A 23,955-nucleotide genomic window follows, 5' to 3' on the forward strand; every position below is an offset into this window, starting at 1 on the left:
ATGTGCTAGATATTTTACTTGGAGTTCTGCCCAAAGACTTCAGTTTTTATCTAATCAGACCAAAGAATCTTTTCCCTCATCCTGTCAGAGTCCTTTAAACTGTGATATGCCTTTTACTCAGGAGTGGTTTCCGTCTAGTCATTCTACCATAAACACCTGATATATGGTTTATCCATTTAAAATTAAATCTACAACACAATAGTGTGCAGTGAAGGGATCTGAATACTTTCCGAATTCACAGTATACGATATTTGAGAATTACAAGAATGACACCCAAATGCTCTTTAAATATTGTTTTGTCTAGGTAGAGAAATATATTACTCTACTTTACTCTTTTGTATTAATAATAACAACAACAACAACATTTATTTATATAGCACATTTTCATACAAAAAATGTAGTTCAAAGTGCTTTACAAAATGAAGAATAGAAAAATAAAAGACACAGTAAGAAAATAAAATAAGTCAACATTAATTAACATAGAATAAGAGTAAGGAGTAATAATGGATCCAACTGCCCTCTTGTGCCTCTCGTAGATGGTCGGTGCATGTCTCATCACATCTCGGACTCGAGCACCGGGAAAACAAGAAACAAAAGATTTTCGATCAGGGCATGTGATTTTGATGTTTCGTACAATCGAATCACCTACCACGATTACATCACCCGGGGTTGAAGGCAAACTGGGGACGCGGAGAGGGTCGAACCGGTTCTGGATTGAGATGCTCGCCTCTGCCGATGGAGGTGTTTTAGCCTTGAACCCTCACCTGCATAGCTGAAACACGCCGATGTCTTCATTGGCGTCGTCGTCGCTCCTACAAGGCGTGGGGGTGAAGCTTACTTGCCCTTGGAATTGAGCGGCACGAGGTGGGGTTGATGTTATGTTGACTTCAGATGTCGAGGGTGGTTTATCCAGCAGCCGAGCCTTCAAGTTTCTAAGGTACCTTCGTCTGGACAGGAGTTTCTGAATCTGTTTGTTGAGTGCCTGGAGTTCTTCGACGATGACGGCAACGTGATTCATCTCACTGTCAGCCATTGTCTGCTTCTACTTCCGCTTTGTGACCTAGGAAAGAATGAGAGAGAATGAGGCAAGGTAGGATGTAATATGTAGCCTTTGTCATGCCTCAAATCCCACACACTTACCACTATTTATAAGATATCATAATGTATAACTTCTCTCCACCTTCCCTTCTACATCTATAAATTCAGGCAATCTGGTATAGTAAAAGATAAGCAGGAGTTAAGTTACAATTTAAACAATGTATTATTGATAATATTCATAAATAATAACAATATGTAAAGTACATTTGAATATTGGCTACCATACAACCTAATAAATGGTGATGTGTAGTTTCAGGCGGCACACAGACTTGTTAGTTATTTAAAATTCCTTTAGTTAAGGCATTATTTGTGGTCAGCTTTCTTTAGAACAGGCTGCATGCCTGTCTCAATATGGCTGCCAAGCTGTGCTCTTCATTGTTTTGTTCTTTTGAGTTCAAGGTGTGAGATGGTCATTCAGCAGTTTGGTAAGAGAGAAAGAGTGAGGGATTGAGCAAATTTATATATGTTCTGTCCAACCCCTATTGCCAATAGGATGTCATGGTACTTAAAGGCTTCTGATACAAGCCAGTTCTAAACAGCCATACTTCAGACCAATGGGGGAATAGAACATCTTCACATCTGCCATCCCCCAAAACCATATGTTAAGGTAAAGCTTGGCAGTTAGGCAACCTGGCTGTGTGTGGAGGATGAGAGACTCTAGCATAGAAATATTTGTTTCAAGCACTTCCCCCAACTCTGTCGTAAAATTCACTTTCCTGACTTAGTTTTGCCTAAGTTACAAATAAAGACATGCAAAATATTTATCAACTTACAGTATATGCAAAATCTCACATCACAACAAATATTAAGTAAATATTTTGTATTGTTTACTTATTCAGTATATATATTTGTTAAATAGGGAAGAAATAACTATTTACACTAAAGTTGAATGCAGAAGTTAAACAAGTAAACTACATGGCCTATACAGTCGACCCTTGATATACGACCAGCCTGACATGCGAACAACTTGATTTACGACCAAAATTTTTGTTTTGATTTACAACCAACATCTTGCATTACGACCCGAATGCGGTCACGTGATTCCGCTTGTGCAATTGTTAACAAACAGCCGAGAGCGTTCGTAAGCGTCAGTCGGAGCCCAGATATATGTGTTTGTGGACGTAATTTCGGTCAGTGCAGTGATTTATCTATATATATAATTCACTAAGACCATGGCAAGCAAGACGCATAATTACTAAGGAAGGAAGAGAAGGTAACAAAGGTAAAGAAAGCGATCACAATCGAAACGAAGAAGGAAATTGTGCGGAAATATGAGAGTGGTGTTCGTGTGACCGATCTCACTAATATGTACAGCATGTCGAAATCCACCTGTGACAATGTGGGTTCTGTTCCATTTTCCCATCAGCTGTTCGGGAGCCCTTGAACCCAACACTGTCGATAGATATAACCGAGGTAAGCTAGACAGTGAGGCAATAACAATAGAGCAAGTGGATGATATATAAAAGTGCACAAGTGCTTTTATTTAAAAACAGTCATCACAACAAAAAGTGTTCAAATAAAGTGCAGTGATTCCTCCCGGGTGTCGGCCTAACACCCAGGCTTCCACACAGCTGCCTGCAAGCGCTCATTCGCTCGCTTGCCCACTCGCCCCGTCTCTCTCTCTCTCTCTCTCTCTCTCTCTTCTGCTTTCTCCAGCCACCTCCATTTTTTCTCTCTTCCTTGCTCTTTTACTCTGTTTTTCATTCTCCTCTCCTAACCGACTCGCGCTTCTTTATATTGAGAGGGGGCCATAGCAGCTGCAGCACATTAACAGCCTCAGGAACAATCACGGATGTGGGCAGTCCCTCACCTGTGCACTAGGTGAGAAACGCCCACACCACAGATCGCCCCGAGATCTGCTACAGCCACCACACCCTCTCGCTAAGCCGCAAGCGTGGTGATTATTCATTTAAACTAAAACGGCCTTTGCTAAGAGAGCTGTGAACCTGCTATACCACACCACCATCTTGACAATTTTATAAAGAAAAGATTTGCATAAGGAGGCTCCTTCTAAACAATAACCACCTTCCGTTTCATTCTCCTCCTCCCTTCCTGCAGCCCAAAGATGTCAAATTAAATGGTGAGTACAGTATGAAATTGTTGTTTCTGGTTGGCTAGGCACTTTTTACAACTTTTTGGTTAGTAGATTAGAAAAATTATTGGTGTTTTTGGTAAATTATGCACATTATACAATGCTTTTTTATTATGAAAAGGTTAAGTAAGTGTTGCTGTGGGAGGTTCAGAACACATTATGGATATTTCCATCATTTCTTATGGGAAAAATAGTCTTGACTTACAACCAACTTGAGTTATAACCAGCCCTCAAGAACGAATTGAGTTCGTAAGTCAAGGGTCCACTATATTAGCTTGTGTGTCATTTGAGATAAATTAAGCATACCTTTAGTTCACAAAAATAATTATTTTTATAAAGTAAATGTAACTAATTTAAAATTATGCTGACTTAACTTTTCAACCACCTGCAAACATCCTAAACAGTAAAAATATTGCTAGTGTACCGATCACCAGAAGAGAGCATGTATTGATTGGGTGGTAACAGGTGAAACAAAACTGTCAAAAAAGGGTGGACAGGCCACCTCTAAATAAACAAAAACCTTACCAGAGCTTCACAGATAAGGCTCAGGAACAAGTCTCACCCCAGGTGGCCTTGCCCAAACTTAGGGTGACTTACTTACAAAGTCAGGGTGCAATGAAATTGAAGGAGAAGCAGATTAAGTGATTTTCTCAGTACGATGCAGTAAGTGGTAGGTTGGGATGGAAGAAACAGGCATTTTGGGTTAATTGTGGTGATTAAGGCTTTAAAAAGACCACCCTATAGGCAGTGTGAAGCAGTTATTCCTTGACTATTTGTGGAAGACAGAGAATACCAGTCACACAATATGGTGTTTATATATTTAAGATTTTCGCTTTCTGAAGTGAGCACATTTTCTGAATTAAAGTTACTTTTCTGTAACACATTTGGTTGTGAGGCCTGCTTCCTTACTCCGTCTCCGTCTTGATGCGCTCGTAAATGTCTTCCATACTCCTTGTATTGTATACAGCTTTTGTACTATAGCAAACAGCAGGAATTTCAAAATGAACATTCTGAGATAAGGAAACAGCCATTGAAAGAAACTGCATACCCTTGAAAAAAGTGTACACAGTTCATTGGCAATCTTAGATTGAGCGCCCCGTGCTGGGCTAGACTTGGAAAGTCAACAGAAATTTACATGAGAAATTGCATTCTGTTCAAGCATGCCAGAACTCCTGGGAGGTGTAACGGCAGGTTACACGCTGTCTTCTTCTACTTCATTTATTAGTGCAGCCGGGTTCCCTGGCTCGCCATCTGTCTGCACACCAGGAGAGCCGTGCTGTGATGGATGAAGGCACCTCTGATCCAGCAGAATGTTTGGCTATTGCTTTGATTCACTACATTAACAAGCAGATGCATGGAGACGGGCATTCAGTCCCACCCCCAGTAACAACTCTGCTACACTGCAGAGAATATTGACATACTGCTGCTTCCAAATGAGCAACATTTAAAGAAAAAGGGCAAAAAATGTATTCATGAGTATAGAGGGCACAGCCATATCTAGGTCTTAAGGAAGTGCATTAAATCTTACTGCCAATTTTGCTAAATGTGAAAACTGGCAAAAAAATCTCTACCAACTACCAATATATCATGTCAGGTAATATTTGCTGTTAACATGAAGCCATTCATGTGTTTCACTCATAAACAATGTGAATGCTTGCATATGTCAAGTTACAGTGGATTCAGGATCTATTCAGACCACTTCAATTTTTCGCATTTTGCTATGCTGCAGCCTTGTGCTAAAATCATTTAAATTAATTTTTTTCCCACATGAAACAGCACTCATTCCCTAAATCGACCAAGCAAAAACTAGATTTTTAACCTATTAATGCCTCGTGTTCCATTATTGGAACGACAGTCAGTTAATTTTATACGTTATGTACTGTATAATGTAAGAAGTGGATTTGCCTAGTATTCCAATTTAGGAACGGCCACATAACTCAACAATGGAATGTAATATTTTTTTTTTTCTCTTCAAATTCTTGTTCCTTATATTTTTCTACACAACATATGTGAATTTCATGCACAAACTCAAAAATTTCAACCTTAGGCATAAATGGGTTAAAGTTTGTGCACATTTTTAAAAAACAAAAAAACTGAAATATCATATTGAAACAACTTTTCACATTCTTTGCTCTGCCACTTAGAAATTTCCCATTCTATTGATCATCATTGAGGTGTTTCTACACCTTGAGTAGTAATATAATACAGAGACTGTCAAATGGATGATTGATGACCTTAAACCCCATCCCAAATTATGATGTGTGAAATGTGATTTATGAAAATAAGCATTATTAAATATTACTGATGAAATTTAGCCCCATCCCAAAAGTATGAATTATGAAATTTACCCCCACCCCAACTTATAAATTATGTAATTTATACCATTACACCCAAATTCTGAATTATGATAATTATGCCCCCGTCCTGACACATAATGTCATTGTAAAAACATCAGATTCAAAACTAATAATAGGAGCCTAATTTCAAAAATACACTTCCCTTGCTTGTAATACATAGCCAAGCAAGTGTGCACCTTTGAGCACTTATTAAAATCATTTGAACGGTGCCCATCGTTCATATCAAAATATACAAAGATTGAAAGGAATGTAAATGTTAAGTCTTAGTTTCATAAATCATATTTTCACACATTATGTTTCATAAATCAAAATTTGGGGCGGGGTTTAAGGCCATCGATCATTCATTTGACAGTTTCTGTCAGTGTGAAACATGATTTATGAAAATAAGAATTATGAAATATTATGTATGAAATTTAGTCCCATCCAAAAAGAATGAATTAAGAAATTTACCCCCACTCCGAATTATAAATTATGAAATTTATACCATTACCCCCAAATTATGAATTATGATACTTATGCGCCCGTCCTGACACGTAACGTCATTGTAAAAACATCAGATTCAAAACTAATAATTGGAGCCTCATTTCAAAAATACACTTCCCTTGCTTGTAATACATAGCCAAGCAAGTGTGCACCTTTGAGCACTTATTAAAATCATTTGAACAGTGCCCATCGGTAATATCAAAATATACAAAGGTCGTAAGGAATGTACATTTCTTATTTTCAGTAATCATATTTTCACACATCACGTTTCATAAATCAGAATTTGGGGTGAAGTTTAAGGTCATCAATCATCCATTTGAGAGTTTCTGTCTGATATTACTACTATCTTGTTTGGAATCCACCTGTGGTCACTTTAGTTAACCAGACATAATTAGGAAAGGCACATATCTGATTTGAAGGTTCCACAGTTGGTAGTGTCCATCAGAGCAAAAAATCAAGCCATGTGTTTGAAGGACTTGTCTGCAGAGCTGAGAGACAGGATTTAGTTGAGGTGCAGATATGGAGAAGGTTACAGAAATTCATGCAGCACTGAAATGGTAAGAGTGGTAGGTAAGGAGATCATGGGTTTGCTTCCCGTGTCTTCCCAGAGTGAAGTTTGCAAAACGCTTTGAGTAGTGCAAAAAGTTCTATGTAAATAATAGTAATTATTATTATTATTATAAGTATTATTTATTATTATTATTATTAAAATTTTACTAAGATCATAATTGCCATCATAATTTCTAAATTAAAGAAATTTATGGCAACAATGACTGTTTCTTCTGGACAAACTGAGAAATCTGGAGAGAAGAGCCATGATAACCCAGAATCTCGGCCTGTGAGAAAAAAGTCTCTCTATTCTGATGAAACTAAGATTTTGTTATCTTTAGAGGAAGCTATGCACCACGGATCACCTGTGCGATACCCTTCCATTGGTGAAGCATGGTGGTGCCAGCATCATGCTATGGAGTTGTTTTTCAGTGGCATGAACTGGGGCTAATTAGAGTTGATGGAAAGCTGAAAGGAGCAATGTACGGAGATTTGCTCAATGAAAACCTGCTCCACAGTGCTCTGGACCTCAGACTGGGCTGAAGGCTCACCTTCCAACATGACAATGACCCTAAGTTCAAAGCAAAGACAACACAGGCATGGTTTAGGAACAGTGTCTTTAAGTAGCCCACCAAGAGAGCAGACTTGAACACAATCAAACATCTCTGGAGAGATCTGAAAATAGTTGTTGACTGTGAGTCTCTGTCCAATGTGACCAACATGATCCTACATGACCGAGCTTGAGAGGACCTGCTGAGAAGAGTGGCAGAAAATCCCCAAATCCAGGTGTATGGAGCTTGTCACATCATACCCAAGAAGACTCCAGGCTGGAATCACTGCCAGAGGTGCTTCAACTGAGTACAGAGGAAAGTTCTGAGTACTTGTGTCAATGTGGCATCTTCTAATAAATTTACAAACATTTATAAAATCATGTTTTCGCTGTCTTTTAGGATATTTAGTATTGCTTATTGAGGAAAAAAGTAATTTAAGTGATTTTAGAACAAAGCAAAAAATCTAAATGCAATTCTCACAAAACTCAGCAAAGAACTGTTAGGGATTCTATATCAGGCCTAGAGTTATCAGTGAATAAAATCTAAAAGTCAACATTGTTAGTTAAAAGGGCATCCTGTAAGACTAGCAGGCAGAAACAAAAATTCTAACATCAACCTTTGTTTTATAAAGTACCTTTGAATAGTAATAATAAGTCCAGGGCACTTAACAGATGTTGACCTGCAGTGCAATCATTTACCATTTTACATTTAGGGCACTGGCAAGTTAAGTGACTTGCTCAGTGGCATACAGAAATTCAATGAGCCAATGTCGATATATTACATATTGGTTGGACATCCAAGTAAGAAATCAATTGTACTTTGTACACATAGCAATACTACTACTACAACTCCTACTACAGTTTTCATGATTGGCATAACACTACCATTACGGACAGACTTATCTATTAACGTGATCATTGTAGGCTCAGCTTCAGACGGCACAAGTAAAAGACACAATCGCATTGCTCTTGCAATACAAGCTAAGACAAGAGAAACTGTCGCCATGGAAAACTGTCAACTCGTACTTCAGTCAGCAACTTATCAGTCAGATGATGATGCCTGTGGGGGACACTTCCGAGCAGACTCTCAAAGCAAATTATAACAAAGGAGATGGAATATATATTGATGAAAGTGAATTAATGTAGCAAAATGCTGTAAGCACAAGGAAACACAGTTTAAGGAATAAGAACTCTGAAAAATTAGTGCAGGGGCAAACTAAGAAATCTTACGACCCTCTGGGCCTAACTAAATAAGGTGATTGGCGCAGTTGCTTGCACTGCTCTACCTTTATTTATTACTTCCTGCACAGTATTGTTTTTTTGTTTGTTTTTCTCCTTTCTCTTCCTCCTACTGCATGCTTTTGCCACCTCTTGACATTCTGATTGCAAGTACAACTGAGTAATTGCTACTGGAGTAATCTTAGCTACCACTTCCAGGGTCAAGAAAGAGCTAAAGGACTACTAGAATCATCATGACAGAGCTCCCCTAGCCTCCTCAAGTGTCACTGAATTACTGACCTCAGCTGTCTACTAAACAGACAGGCAAAGCCTTGGTCACCCAACTGTCATACTGGGAAGTAGGGAGACATATATCAGCTGAAACTTCTCGTTGCTGGCCATAGCAGTCCACAGGAAAGTTTTCTGTCATCCCTTAGTGGCCTGGACTTACAATGATACCCTATCAGTTACATGCTCCGTAACCCTGTGCACAATGTTGTGGCATGCGGCCCCCAACAGCAGTGGCCTATTGTCACCGCCAATAATGTTTCCCCTTTTAGTTGCATAGCATGAACACATTGGGAATAAATGTCAGGGATTTTATTGCTTTTAGCTATATTGGTCAGAATATTCTCTGCTGAATTTCAAACGGCAAATTAGAACAAGTTAATTCTGTCTTTGTTAAAAGGTTCTTAGACCCCTGTGGATGTAACTAGAAAAATTCACATAAATTCCCTGCTAATTGTAGGTTTTCTGTAAGATAAATGGATATTACCTAAACTTGACCCCTGGCTGGCAGAGGTAATCAATTACACGCTGCATGTTTTATTGGAAAAGTGTACCTTTTCTTTGTCCTTCACTTAAATATTAATTAGCCTGTCTAAAATCATGCAACTGTGCAGCAGGTAATAATGACAAAATTAGTCTTTGGAGAAAGAAGCCGGAGAAAATCGGCACATTCAGATGTTTAAAATAGCAGGGCTGATTGTATTTTTAAGGTAACAGCTCATTCAAGACTTATGAGAATTTGTAAAAGTAGGTGAAAAGATAAGGGGGAGTCATGGATGGTAATGTTGGCATTGGCAAACCTGTTCTGACTGATAGATCCCACTTCCCTGCTGAGCATGGCAATGTTTGCATGAGATATGATTCCCTCTGACAGTGGGGAGGCAATCCAATTGGTACAATTTGAGATGCTGCACTGACCACTTAAGCAACTGTCATCTCAAACTGAGCTTACCAGTCATGATAGTAATGGCATCTGCTGATAAGTTTACATGCCTCCAGTAACAAAAGGAATATACAATTTAATGTAAATTAATACAAAGTATTATACAGGAGAGAAAAATGTTATATTTATATATGCCATTGGAAGTTTAAACCATGAAAGCAGAACTCGCGAAAAGGACCTGGGGTCATAGTGGAACCTTCACTTTCAACATTCAGACAGCAGACAGAGGCGATTAAAAGGCTAGTAAAATGTGACTATGCAGCATTATGTGCAGGGTACAAATCAAGGGAGGTTATGGATAAGATATTTACAGTAATGCAAAAAAATAGGCATAGTAGTGCAAGATAAAGTAAAGAGAAGAGAAACCAGCCAGATTCCAGGACTGTGAGGTATGAACTCTGAGAAAAGACAAGGAGTTTGAAACTTTCAGTTTAAGAGAATGGAGATCAAGAGGTAACATGATTGTTTTGATTAAAAATATGAAATGAATTATTACAACTAATCCCAGTTATTACTTTAAAATAAATTCTTTCACAGAGAATTTATAGTAGTACAGTATATGTAATAGTGTATTTTGCTATAAACAGGAACATTTTTCTTCACAATTATATGTGGAATAAATTACCAAGTAGTGAGGTAAGAAGTAGGACTGTGATGAAGAACACTGTCAAGCTTTGTTGGGTTGAATGGCCTGTCCTCGTCAAAATTGTTCTAATCTTCTAATTTCTGCCTACTAGGTGTGGCACTTGTGGTTTTTTAGGGGGCATGGTGTGGTTGAAGGTGACATAGTAGTACCGCGTCTATCCATCCTTGTTACATGAACTGTTGCTTCATCTTGCAGTCTTCTTGTCACCATATGGTTCCTGTCTTCACAGACCACAGAGTACACTATTATGTTCAAGCCTTTATGCTTAAATTGATTCTTTTTGTTCACTTTTCACCATTATTCATTGTTTTCCATTATGTTTTACAATGTTGTTCTGATAATTGTTATTCGTGTAATTACCTGTCATAACCAGGACTCAGTTTATGACATTAAACTGCATCTGGCCCTGCAAGCGGTCCTCCAACTTGCAGGGAAATCTTGGGGGTTAGTAGCAGGATTGGCACTCCAACCACCATAAAAACTTCACACAGCTCCAAGATGTCAGACAGGACTTCTTTCTGCTCTCCGCGGGTGTATCTCTGCTGCAGCCGCCTATCGAAAGTGCTGTTCGCATTGTGAAGGGGATGGGGGAAAGACCTTGGGAGTCTCATCTCCGCAATTGTCAAAGCCATTAGGGGGCCAGTGGGGTCAGGCTTGTCGGGGATTGGAAATGATGTGGTTCTGAGGCATCGCCTGATGCACGGCAGCACTCGGATCCCAGGGATCCTGAGCTGTTTCGTCATGTGGTGGGTGCGGCAATGCGCTGTACCAGTGCATGCTCTCCAGCCGGACAAGACTTACCTGTTGATTTTATTCTGCTGGGTTATTTTGTAGCATATATGTGTGTTTTGCAGTTCTCTTATGCTCCTTGTATTTTGTGGGTGGATCCCCAAGGGGCGGAGTCACTCGTCCATCATCATTAAGGGATCAGCAATAGCACCATAAAGACAGACTGAGAAATGGTGTCTGGAGGAGGGTGTTATTTTGAACAAGCCCTCGTGGATTATATTGTATTGTATTTTTTTTTTTTTTTGGATCTCTGGCTCTTAACTATTTTTTGCTTCTCTTATTTGAATTTTCTTCTGGATTTCATATTGGGACTCATTTACTTTGCCTGATAGGTCAGTTCTTTTTGCTTTTTTTTTTTGCTTCTGTAAATTATTTTGTTTTATTTTTAATTTTCCTACAATATGTCCTTTTTTTCAGTTTCTTCATTACCTTGCTCAGTACAAGGCCGGGGTTTATGGTGATCCCTTTCTTTACGGTGTATTTTGAGTGTTTTTGGGACATTTCATAGTATATGTTTTACATTGATTTTGAAACGCATTTTAGCCTGTTTTAAGCCAAAGACAGCCACTCTAAGGAAGGAAGGAAGCTTTGCTGGTGTAGCTCCTCTGATAAGGCTGGTGGGATTCAGGCCTGTTTGCTTGGCTGTTTTAGATTAGATTAGATTTTCTTTATTAATCCCATGGGGAAAGTCAAAGGCTTGAAGGCTTCATACCACTTTGATCATTTTACGAGACAAATCATAACCTACACTTGCCTAAAAGGCAATTTTAACATTTGGTTTTGCTCTGTTATTCCATTTTTATAATTGAATCATTTATAGCAAATCACTTTATATCAACAGTATTTTTATTTGTTTAAATATTTTCTACTTTGGAAACACTGGCCTCTCCTTACACTCCTCCTGTATACTTATTACCACAGCTGCCTTCACAGTGTGTATCTCTCTGTTTGCTGGACAAACTGTCCCAATGAGAGGAGCTACCCATCATCTAGCATCAAGACAAGGCGTAAACTGATCTTTAGTGGGACACCACTCAAAGTCACTCACATACCCACAGTTACTCACATCAGGCCACTTTAGAAGTCACTTTAGATAACTTCTGCCTTTTGAGTTTAAATGGAAACTCAAAAGAAAATCGTTGAAACAGTTGTCAGGGCAGAAATTGAGCACATGTTAGTGGCTACGTGAACACTGGTGCTGTTTTGCTATCCATTTTCTGCTGTCTTTACTTGCAACTTGTCATTGATCCATTAACAGATTTATTAATGCTGAGCCACAAAATCAAAAACTCAAAAACTTTACGGGACCTTGCAGCTTTACTAATAAAACTAAACATTTCTTTTAGTAGGTAACTGTGCCACGTTCACATAAGGACATGTACAGTATGTGGCCATTTTGACAAAGCTGAATTTTCAAAATAATCTGTTAAACTACCATAACCCTGAACAACCTGATTATCTACAAACTAAGGATTTAGCTAAAATATTTGTATCAGTAATGCTTTGAATTTATTTTCCTTTCCCTAGTGTGAAATCCCAGCTCTGGTAAGAGAGAGGAGACAAATGCTACATAAACATTAGAAGAAAATTTAATATTTTCTTCTGATAGCCACTGGCCTTAGTGTAGTTTATAAAAGGCAAAGCAATAAATTGAGATTAAAGCATGGCTCAGGTGGACATTAAGATTTTTCATTTTTTTCGTGAAAGCATTCCTTTTTAATGATGAAGAAATTAAGGATACGGCAAGTGACAAAGACACCAGTGGTGTGGCAGATGCCTAAAACTTGAGTAATAGTGTCAAAAGTTTATTATCCTTTTCATTTGCAAGAAGAGATTATGCCTTTTATCTCATCCTTTTATCCAAAAATATCCTCCATTATGTTAATGTATTCTGGAAGAAGTCATTATGTTAATGGTGCATTGTACAGTGGCAGGCTGTTTGCATTTAATTGCCTCTTGTCTGGACAGAATAGATTTTCTCATTCATTGCGATTATTTAGAGTAACTTTTGTAGCAAGTGTTCTGGTTATTTACTTTTATACATCACCTTTTGTCTGCTCTAATCCCAGTAAAGAGTTTTGAACATTCATGTACATTTAAATTAGTGAAATAATCAAGTGGAAGTGGATATTACTTGTGTTCAAATTGCATGGAAAGGCTTAGGGTCACATCTCTCTTAAATAAAAAAGTACAGTGATTTACAACACTAATTGCTCTTTATTAAAATATAAAATCCTTATGCAGCTGCAGCCCACACTGTAGTCCACTATATATCCTAAAAGAAATAAGAAAATCAGCATTTAAGTTAAAGAGTGGGCAGGTAGAAAAATGTGTTGATAAAAATTCTTTATGTGGTCATTCAAACATTGCTCTAAACATAAGAACCTGGTGTCTTATTGATTGTCAGAGATTTTGAATGGATTTCCATGCCTTTATTCCACTCATTTGGTCTCATGGATAATCATATCTACCATTTATGATTAAAGGAAAAAAATTTCACTGTAATATTAGCCCCAGTAATGTAATGCCTGAACAGAATATACAGTAGCTGTCATTCACCATGTCAGTTATTTATTACCATCACATTCCAAAAGCTTTGGGCTCATTTTTTGTCACGACCTGTTTGATCAACTGTATTGAACGACTTGCCAATATAAACCTTCATTCTGCTGTTAGGCTTGAGCTGCCTTGGAACAAGGGACATTAGCCTCGAGGGTGTAAATCTTTTATAGGCTTTTCCTTACTATAATTAGGAGCTCTGAGAACTGACAGTAATTAATAATTTATGTAGATATTCAGTGTATCTATGCATATATGTGTAAATATGTCCATGTGCATATTTTGTTTTTTCATTTAAAATGTATAAAATAAGGACAGAGTGAGCAAATACAGTATAAGACTTTGGGGCTCCAGCTGTGACATCCCCATTGTATGTGCTTGTATGCAAAAGAAAGAAAGAGAGAGGCTGGGAGCATTCAGTGACAGCACCACAAACCATTGGATTGGGACCCTAATATAGCAGGTGACACCTCAGCACCACACTGCAACAGTGTGAAGTGTGTTTATGGTGGCTGGACTGCAAATCATACCAACAACCTCCAAGTTGGAAGATCTGCTTGCAGGGCTGGATGCAGGTTAACGTCATACCCAGGATTAAGCAATTGCAGGTAAAGGGTCTTGCTCAAGGACCTAATGGAGTAGAATCACTTCTGGCATTTTGCGGGATTTGAACCGGCAGCCTTCCGATTGCCAGTGCAGAGTCTCCAAGAATCACAATTAGTCTCAGGGCCACCACTCTGCCCCAAGGAAAAGAAAAATGCAAAAAACTCAGATGGGAAAATGGTGATTTGACCCCCTTTAGTGGCAGACTGAAAGAACTGAAGAAGTTTCTGCACTGCTCAAACTCTTCTGGTCGACTGGTGCCTGGTGTCATAATTTATGTGGTCTTAATCCGGCTGGATGAAAGAAGTGGGGATTGAGGGGGAGCACAGGGTGGGCTGGTGGCGATGCTAGGCTTGATCCGGTTAGAGACTGTGTTAATAAACTTTCCACCCCTTTAGCACACCCCCAGCCTACCTATAAAACAGTCTGTATGAAAGGTTACAATTTTCTCCCATGTACAAAAATTGCTTTTGTGGCTAATTGAGAATTACTTCTTGTTTAATTTTTTTTTACCAATCTATGGTTGGAAGGATGGAGGAATCATATAGTTGCTGTTATGTAGTGTAAAGTACAGTAAGTAATGGGCCCTTCAAAAAACTATGAACCATCTATCAAACAAGGCAAAAAAAATTGATTCTCACTTGAGGCTGTGATTCTCCTCCTCTTCCACGTTTATATTCAGACATCAAATGACAGGGCACAGAGGACAGGGCATACCGTAGCACTCAGTTGCTTTATTGCCATATGTCACAAAGACAACAAAGTTCTTTGTTTTGCACTTAAATTAACAAAGTAACTTCCACCAGGTCTCTATTTTTTGTTATTAAGTTTATTAATTTTGCCATTTCCAGTTGATTATATTTGGTGATTTTCCATGTTAAAGTCTTGGGTCCTCATTTATAAAGCTTGCATACTCACACAAAGAGGCTCAAAATGTGCCTATGCAACCTACCACGCTAATGTCAGGATTTATAAAAGAAAACTTGAAGCAGGAACATGCGTATATTTATGCCAACTGTGACTCATACATACACAGCATTTCAGGGAAACTGGGAAATGAGGTCACCCTTAATAAAGTAGGAAAATACAGCCTAGCCAGCTAAATGGTGAGTCATATGCATTGTTATATTTATAATAATTCATATCACTGAGTCGTTATTATAATATATGTTAATGTGACAAACATAATGTGTGTTAATATCTCAAGATGTCGGTCTGCTTATTATTCCAAGGATTAATAAAATAACAGTGGGAGGTCGAGCTTTTAGTTACAGGGCCCCTAAACTGTGGAATGGTTTGCATGCTACTATAAGAGATGCCCCTTCAGTCTCAGCCTTTAAATCCTGGCTGAAGACTCACTACTTCAGTTTAGCATATCCTGACTAGAGCTGCTGATTAACTGTACATACTGCATCTCTGTTGTTAGTCATTAGCACTAAAACATAAGTAACACGACAGTTATAATTGAATACTACCCCTCACCCATTCTGTTTCTCTTCTCGGTACTCAAATATGGCACTTTGTGCCACGGCCCACCTGCCAAGTTGTTTTGCCTGCCTAAGGTAAAGTCATCCCTGATGGAAGATTGCAGAATTCGTGCGGCAGAGGGGTCCTTTCATCGGATTGGCTGGCCCAGCTCTGTCCCAGCTGTGGAATGGCCAAATGGGGGAGGCAACTCTTAAACAAATCCAAATTATATTATGTGATATCATCTACTGGTGGCGCAGTGGGTAGCACTGCTGCCTCGCAGTTAGGAGACCCGGGTTCGCTTCCCGGGTCCTCCCTGCGTGGAGTTTGCATGTTCTCCCGTGTCTGCGTGGGTTTCCTCCGGGCACTCCGGTTTCCTCCCACAGTCCAAAGACATGCAGGCTAGGTGGATTGGCGATTCTAAATTGGCCCTAGTGTGTGCTGTGGGTGTGTTTGTGTGTGTCCTGTGGTTGGTTGGCATCCTGCCCAGGATTGTTTCCTGCCGTGTTGGCTGGGATTGGCTCCAGCAGACTCCGTGACTCAGCGGGTTGGAAAATGGATGGATATCATCTACTGTTTAATTCTGCTCCATACTTGTAAAATTTTTATTTTTATACTGTATTGAGGATTTGTTCTGTTCTGTGTATTGTATTGTATTGTATTGACCCCTTCTTTTTGACACCCACTGCACGCCCAACCTACCTGGAAAGGGGTCTCTGTTTGAGTTGCATTTTCCAAGGTTTCTTCCATTTTTTCCCTACAAGGGTTTTTTTTTGGGAGCTTCTCCTTGTCTTCTTAGAGGGTCAAGGCTGGGGGGCTGTCAAGAGGCAGGGCCTATTAAAGCCCATTGTGGCACTTCTTGTGTGATTTTGGGCTATACAAAAATAAATTGTATCGTATTATATTGTTAACCTCAAATGTGTCAAGTATGATGTACAAACTGTGTTTCAGTTCCCTTTTAAGAGGGCCAGTGCTGCATATTTGCACTGGAGAACGTTTTGGATTTTTCGTCAGCTTATATATTCTACCTGTTTTCACTTTTCAGAGAACTGGCAGAAAGATCAGGAGTAGCTCAGTCAAGATTCATTCCATCTTGCCAGTTGTGTTAAAATCCATTAGCTGACTGAGAAGGTGCTACATCCATTTTTTGTATTCATTGGATGTTCATACATAAAACCTAACATATTTCGGCCAACATAAAGAGGCAATTTGCAGCAGTGTCCAGCTCTCCTGATGTAACTGGATCACTTTACTGCACTCATACTGGATTAAGGGAGGGCTAGCATGAAATTGATTTTTTCTACCACAAACTATTACACATTCCATTAACACACAAGTCATATGTGATGCCAAGGTGAAACTGATGAAGATCATGTCTCCGTTGTCTGGGTTCACTCATGATTCATTTATTTTGAGGCAAACATAGAGGCTGTTGAGTGTGGCAAAAGTCAATATTGCGTATATTACTATAAGGTCTAGGAGTAACTCTAACCAGGAAGCCCTGGAAGAGCCAGTTGTTCTTGGTAGAGAAAACCATTGTATTCTTCATGAGGGCAATGCCAGATGCACAGTGCTGAGGCATTAAACAAGAGAAATAGCACACTTTCTGAGTTACTATAATATATAAATTTAATTGTCCTCCCCAATGTAATGAACACCTACCTACATTTGCTGGTATTCATATTGTTTGTTAAGTAATAACCAGGTGATAGAACTAAACAAAATAGGCAAGATGGAATTACAGTCAGTAATCTTGCAAGAAGAATGTAAACCATGCACCAAAATCAAAAGACTGCAAAGTTCTACACTAGATTGAAATTTGTCCTCTAAACTTAATCTAGAAGAATCGTTTTAGAATATCTGTTCTGAGAATGAAATGCAGAACTCGGATAGCCACCATCTTTAATACGTGGAGTGAAGACACACATAGTGCCATGTCACTGGCAACAGACATTGCATCCGCTAAGCAACATGATTGCAGTCATGCAAAAATGTCACAAAATAGTGGTGAATGCAGAAAGGAAATCATTCAAAATTGTTGTAATGTTAAAATCACCAAATACATTCCACAAATGAAGATAAATGATTCTGCTTGTATGCAAGCCAAGACTCATCACACCACGATAAAAGCAACAAGCAGGTAACAACTAAGTACTCGGATTTAGCCTTATGTGATACTGGCAGACATTTTCATCCAGACCTGGGAACCTAAAGAAACATCTGCCCTTACAAACTTAATATTGTAGTGTGTCTTTCTCCTCATGTCTCCTATAAACTCTTTATTTGATGATGTTCAGGGCCAAACTAAGTGAGACAAAGAAACTGCAAAACATATGAAAGATCACATTCCCCAAAGCCAGGTGGCCAAAGCCATTGTTTCAGCACATGTGTTTCAGTTACTTATAACTAAACATAACATTACATAAAGTAAGAAATAAAACAAAAATCTAATAGTATTGAGAATGAAAGATGCAACATAATAATTGCCATCTTATATAGGCACAATCCTATTACCTTAGCCATATCTGGAGTGATACACAATGAAGTTAAAGTCATGTTTCCCTTATATATTTCTTTAAACTGCTCAAAAGCTAACATCTGTTCAAATCAGCATCTAATATGGTCAAAGAAAATACCCAGATGGACTTTTAAACGACAAAAAAATCAGATCACTAAGCAAAGTAGCTAAGCAGTACTTGTGAACAAAACAGAAAAAAATCCAAAGCTGAAGTTGATATTTTTATACGCTGTAAACAGTCATTTTATAGTCGGAGCTCATTTGTAGTATAATGTCAACAGCAGCTTATACCTACTGTTTGTGCAAGTCTGAATGATGGAGACTATTAAATAGACATGAAATTGACCATACAGATTTATTTTGCCCTAATTGAATGCAGTAAAAAATGTATCAGGTTATCTATTTCATGCCACATTTAGTCACACTTTCCTGAGATACTTTGAAATATGCTTCAAGCTATAATTATTTTTTCAATCTAGTGAAAAATCAAATAAAACAAACTAAATATGAAACACAGAGAAGCAAATAAAATATTACGCCCACCTAAACCGAATAGTTTTTCTGTAGACTACTTCAAAGTTAACCTTGATATACTGTCACCCAAACACTAGTAAATGCTGTTGATTAGTACATGGAAAACAAATGGTGGTGATTTGCTCATGTGTATGTAAATTAATAATCTAAGAAGGGCAGAATGAAGTGGGAGAGTGGCATACTGTTCTGTAATAGGAAGGGCCTACTGGTACAAACCATATAAACCATTCAAATGCTGCTTGTATTGCCGTAATTTAATTAATTAAATAGTGAGTCCAGTTATACTCTAGTTAGTCAAAACACTGCAAATTATTTTAAAGTCCCATTTAATATGTTAGAGATATAATAGAATCATAAATACATTCAAGTGATTAAATCAGCACCCAAGGAGGTTTTTTCTTATATTATTTTCTTGCTAATGTCATGTCATTTTCCCTTAATCCAGACCAGAGTTGTGGGATTCTTGGAGCCTATCCCAGTTAGTATAGGGCGCAAGACAGGAACAAAGCTGGGACAGTGTGCCAGTCCATACCAGGGTAATCACACACACACATTTAACAACAGATCAGAGACTTTTGTTCTTGGTGGTAATTTTTAAGACTTGAGCTCCATTTTAATATCTTTGAAGCAACATCTTTTGCAAAGGGGGTATGTAGGCAATAAAGTGTGGCAAAGAGCAGAAACTGGACATAGAAAGTAAAGGAAACATTAGCAAGGGTGGTGTATGCAGTCAAAACAGTATGGAAGATTGGGTACTGCCAGAGGAAGTATGTCCCTTAAATGCAGTGCATGCCCCTGAGAGCTAGAGGATGGACACTAAAGAAGAAAACAACAAGCACCTTTGTAAGAAATGGTTAATGTTCTACCTGGATGAGGCTATTAAAATATTGAGTTGATACAAAACAGTACATTTTAGAATAGATAGTGGAAACATCAGTAAAAACAAAAATCCAGGGCAACAGCCACAGCAGATCATGACACCAGGAGAAAGGCCAGAATACAGAGAGAGGGAGACAGAGAGAGAGAATGCTATGGGAGGTTTGGAAGTCCATTGTGGTTCTTGGAGATGAGCACATGGGCAAGCCAACCTATGAGACAGAGAGGTTTCAGTGCATGTAAAAGTAGGTAAGAGGAGATAGTGGTTTTGTTTTTTGGTCTTTACTCTGTTCTTTTGACACTATGTGTGCTACCTAGTTAATGCCTGCCTTATGCTATTTTAATTTAACAGTCTTTTTGGATTTTTGGTCTCCTTAGAATTAACCTGGTTAAGAAGGTTGTTTCTGGTCTTTGTAACACATCTTCCATCTTTCTAATCTTAGCTTTCTTCCCAGCTGTTTGTCTTTTATATGCTTTTTACGTTCTCGTATACATAGTATAGGGAAAGTATAGGAATCATGAAAAAAAATTTACCTTAAGATTTTGATAAATCTTGAAGTTTTAGACGTTCCTGAGTCGGAAAATACCACGTATAGAGAAAGTACAGAAATCTTGAAAAAATTCGACCTTAAGATTTTGAAGAATCTTGACCTTTTAGACTTTCCTTAGTCCGAAAATACCATTTTTGAAATTATGTCTGTTTGTGCGTCTGTCAGTGATATTTTGTACATCTGCTTTATATCAAAAATAAGGAATCCTATCAACTTTTGGGTTACTCCTGGCAACTAGAAGTGGTACTTTAACTGAATACTTTCGTGAATTTTCAAATAAACTATGGTTATAAATTCAATTTGATTCAAATTTTGTATAGATATTTATTATGATAAAAGCAAACGGATATGAACTGGAAATAGTATTTTATTTAAACAACCGTCTGAATTTTTTGTATTATGGAAATGTGTACATGATATTAAAAACTGTATTCAGTATAACTCATATTCTTTCAATAACTATTATTATTTTTATTTTAATTTATACATCATCAGTTTAACAATAACGTGTAAACATTGAACATCCCATGTAAATTTAAAGATGTAATGGGAACGATAAGCTGCTACATCCCTGTCATGTTCCTGGTAATACATTTAATTTTATAATATATATATTTTTTATTTTTTACCTATAGCAATTTATTGCAGCAAATATTATATATTATTAACAGTTTTTCTATGTTTTTAGGTGACTATAACTCAATTTACTTTGCACGTAATTTAAGTAATGCATATTTAATCATGTAAAAATTCCACCACCATTTTTCACCTCCCTATGTGCGAAAATATCATTTTATTATAAAGTTTGATTATAAATAGAGATAAATTATTGTGTATCTATATTATCATTTAGCAATGATGAGAAACAAAGAGATATGATATTTGAGAAATATTGCGCAACTGGAAGTGGTTCTAATGACTTTTTCCTCTATTTCAGTTTACAAGAAAGTCAAGGGGAGCAAACTCCCGATTTTTGACTTTCCAAACTTTACTGCCATTTCTAGGAGTTCAAGGTAAACAAGTCCTAAAAGACACTAATCCAAAGAGTAAACCAAACACAACAGAGAAAAGTCTATGAACCAGCAATTATCAATTAGCAAAGAAAACAGTACAGTACTCATGTAGGACTTGTGTAAGTGAACCACCTGTGGATCTCTCCAGCTCCCACCCTTTTATAGCTAGAGGGAGGATGCAGTAGCAGTAATGTCAGGGGGAACTTGCTTTTTGGGGCTCCACCCGCAAAGAAAATAAAATAGTACATAAATGACTTCAAATTCAACACAAATCTCAATAACACATAACATGCAATCTGACACATAATGATAATTGATAACAGAAGTTCTGCCTAAATGTTTAAATAACACAAATATGTACAAAATACTTGCCGGGAGTGTTTATTTCTTATTCACCTTGGAAGGGTACTTCCCATCTAAAATTTGAGTTATAGACAGATTATAATGTGAGTTATATACTTAGGCAGCTTGTGAAGGAAATACGATCTCCCAGGCATCTAGCCAGCTTATCAAGAGAAAATGGAGAAATTCCACAAAATGAAAAACAAAAAGTCTACTAGCCTCAGAAACAAAAGATTCTGTCTGTTAAACAAAAGCCCTTTGTAAACTGGGCAAATAATAGCTGGGAGAAGGTTCTGACAGAGTCATTATGAACAAAGGAGGGGAAAAAGAAGCAACAGTTGCAGTTACAGATCTTTCCTGCAAGCCAATGTAAGAAGTGTGGAGGCATTACCATATTTAAATTAACTGATGATGCCACAATATATGGACTAGTCATAGATGGGGTGGAGGTGGCCAACAAAAATGAGGTGGAACACCTGGCTGTGTGGTGTAAGAACACCAACCTGGTCCTGAACACCACCAAAACAAAGGAATTCATTGTATACTTCAGAAGAATTAAGAAGGCAGACAACTTCCCCCTCCACATTTATGAAGAATTAATGGAATGGGTGCCAACAGAGACTCAGCTTCCTTAAAAACTGAAACAGGCCTGGTGAACTCCTACCACAACACAATCGAGAGCATCCTTATCCTCTGCGTGATTGTGTGGTATGCCAGTTACATGGCTGCAAACAGAAGGATCTGCACTAAGTGGTGAAGGTGGTTCACTGAATCATTGGGATGAGTCTATTGCATTTGGACAATTTTATGTTTGCCAACTGAAGAAGAAGGTTACCCTGGACATTCCCTGTTTGTGCCACTAAAATCTGAATGGTGGAGTAGAGTTAACCACTCCCATACAAACAGACTAAAAAATGTTTTTTCCCAAAGCTGGTGCCTCCATCTCCCCCTGTCCAACTGTAGAGAAATTAAATTCCACCATGGGCAAAAATTATACACACACAATTCAGCCCTCAAAGTCTCAATCTATTAAGCTTTTTATTTATTTCTAGTTATTATTATACTGTTCTTTCTTTCTTTAGTATATGTGGTATAGCAGGTCTGCGTCTTAACAAACAGGAGCCCATTTTAATAAATAAATTGTCCAGCTCAATTTCTGTGGATGTGCGATTGAGGTGCTGCACCCACAGAGGCATATAAGGGAGAGCAGATATGGGGAAAGAGAAACAAGACAGAAAGTGAAAAAGGAACGGATTGAAAAGAGGTCAGGAGCATTGAGCAAGAGCGAGTGAAATGTGAGTAGAAGAAGGCAGATAGGATTGAAGCCCCAGGTATAGGGTGACTGGCCAGTGCTCAAGATTGTTTCTGCTGAGCTTTTGAGTACTCTGGAGGGACTTCTCCACAGGGCCAGAGATGGCAGTGGGAGTCTGAAGGAGTGGAGGCTTGGTAGATCCCTGTGGATCGCTGTTGGATGAGCGGCTGGAACACAAGCCGGAATTAAAGGTTGTCTGTGCCTGTTGGTTGATGTCTCACTGTGCTGCAAGGTCCAAATACGATAACCAGGAGAGAGACATCTGTTTTAAAGGGTTACACCCAGGCTCAAGCGACTTTTAGAAGACTGTTTCTTACTTGTTTTAACCTCATTTATAAGGAATATTTACATGAATAATTTTAACTTCCTTGTATTTGTTGAAATATTTATTTGTTGAACTTTTTTCTACTGCACTATTTATTTGGACATTTGATTTATTTTGATTGATAAATGCATTAAATGGCCAAGGTCCAGCTTACTTGTCTGAACTTATCATGACTTACAAACGAGCGCACATTAAGATCTCAAGATGCCGGTCTGCTTATGATTCATAAGGATTAATAAAATAACAGTGGGAGGTCGAGCTTTCAGTTACAGGGCCCCTAAACTGTGGAATGGTTTGCATGCTACTATAAGAGATGCCCCTTCGGTCTCAGCTTTTAAATCCCAGCTGAAGACTCACTACTTCAGTTTAGCATATCCTGACCAGAGCTGCTGATTAACTGTACAGACTGCATCTCTGTTGTTAGTCATTAGCACTAAAACATAAGTAACATGATAGTTAGAATTTGATACCAACCCTTACCTTTCTGTTTCTGTTCTCGGTACTCAAATGTGGCACTTGGTGCTAGGGCCCACCTGCCAAGTTGTTTTGCCTACCTATGGTAAAGTTATCTCTGATGGAGGATTGCAGGAATCATGGGAAAGAGAGGTCCTTTTATCGGATTAGCACAGCTGTGGAATGGCCAAATGGGGGAGGCAGTTTGATGGATGAGGTCTCCAGGACTCTAAACTTCAAATCATATTATGTAATATCATCTACTGTTAAATTCTACTCCGTACTTCTAAAATTTTTATTTTTATATTGTATTGAGGATTTGTTCTGTTCCGTGTATTGTATTGTATTGTTGTATATTGACCCCCTTCTTTTTGACACCCACTACATGC

The 23,955-nt window shown here is 38.2% G+C and overlaps 1 protein-coding gene across 1 annotated transcript in view; it reads left to right on the forward strand.

Annotated features, from left to right (window-relative positions):
• Positions 1 to 23,955, forward strand: part of LOC120530251 (sodium/potassium-transporting ATPase subunit beta-1-interacting protein 3) — a 609,068-nt gene that overhangs the window by 365,664 nt on the left and 219,449 nt on the right. The window lies entirely within an intron of this gene.

The sequence above is a fragment of the Polypterus senegalus genome, chromosome 5 (genome assembly GCF_016835505.1).
Source record: "Polypterus senegalus isolate Bchr_013 chromosome 5, ASM1683550v1, whole genome shotgun sequence".
Taxonomy (NCBI): Eukaryota; Metazoa; Chordata; class Cladistia; order Polypteriformes; family Polypteridae; genus Polypterus; species Polypterus senegalus.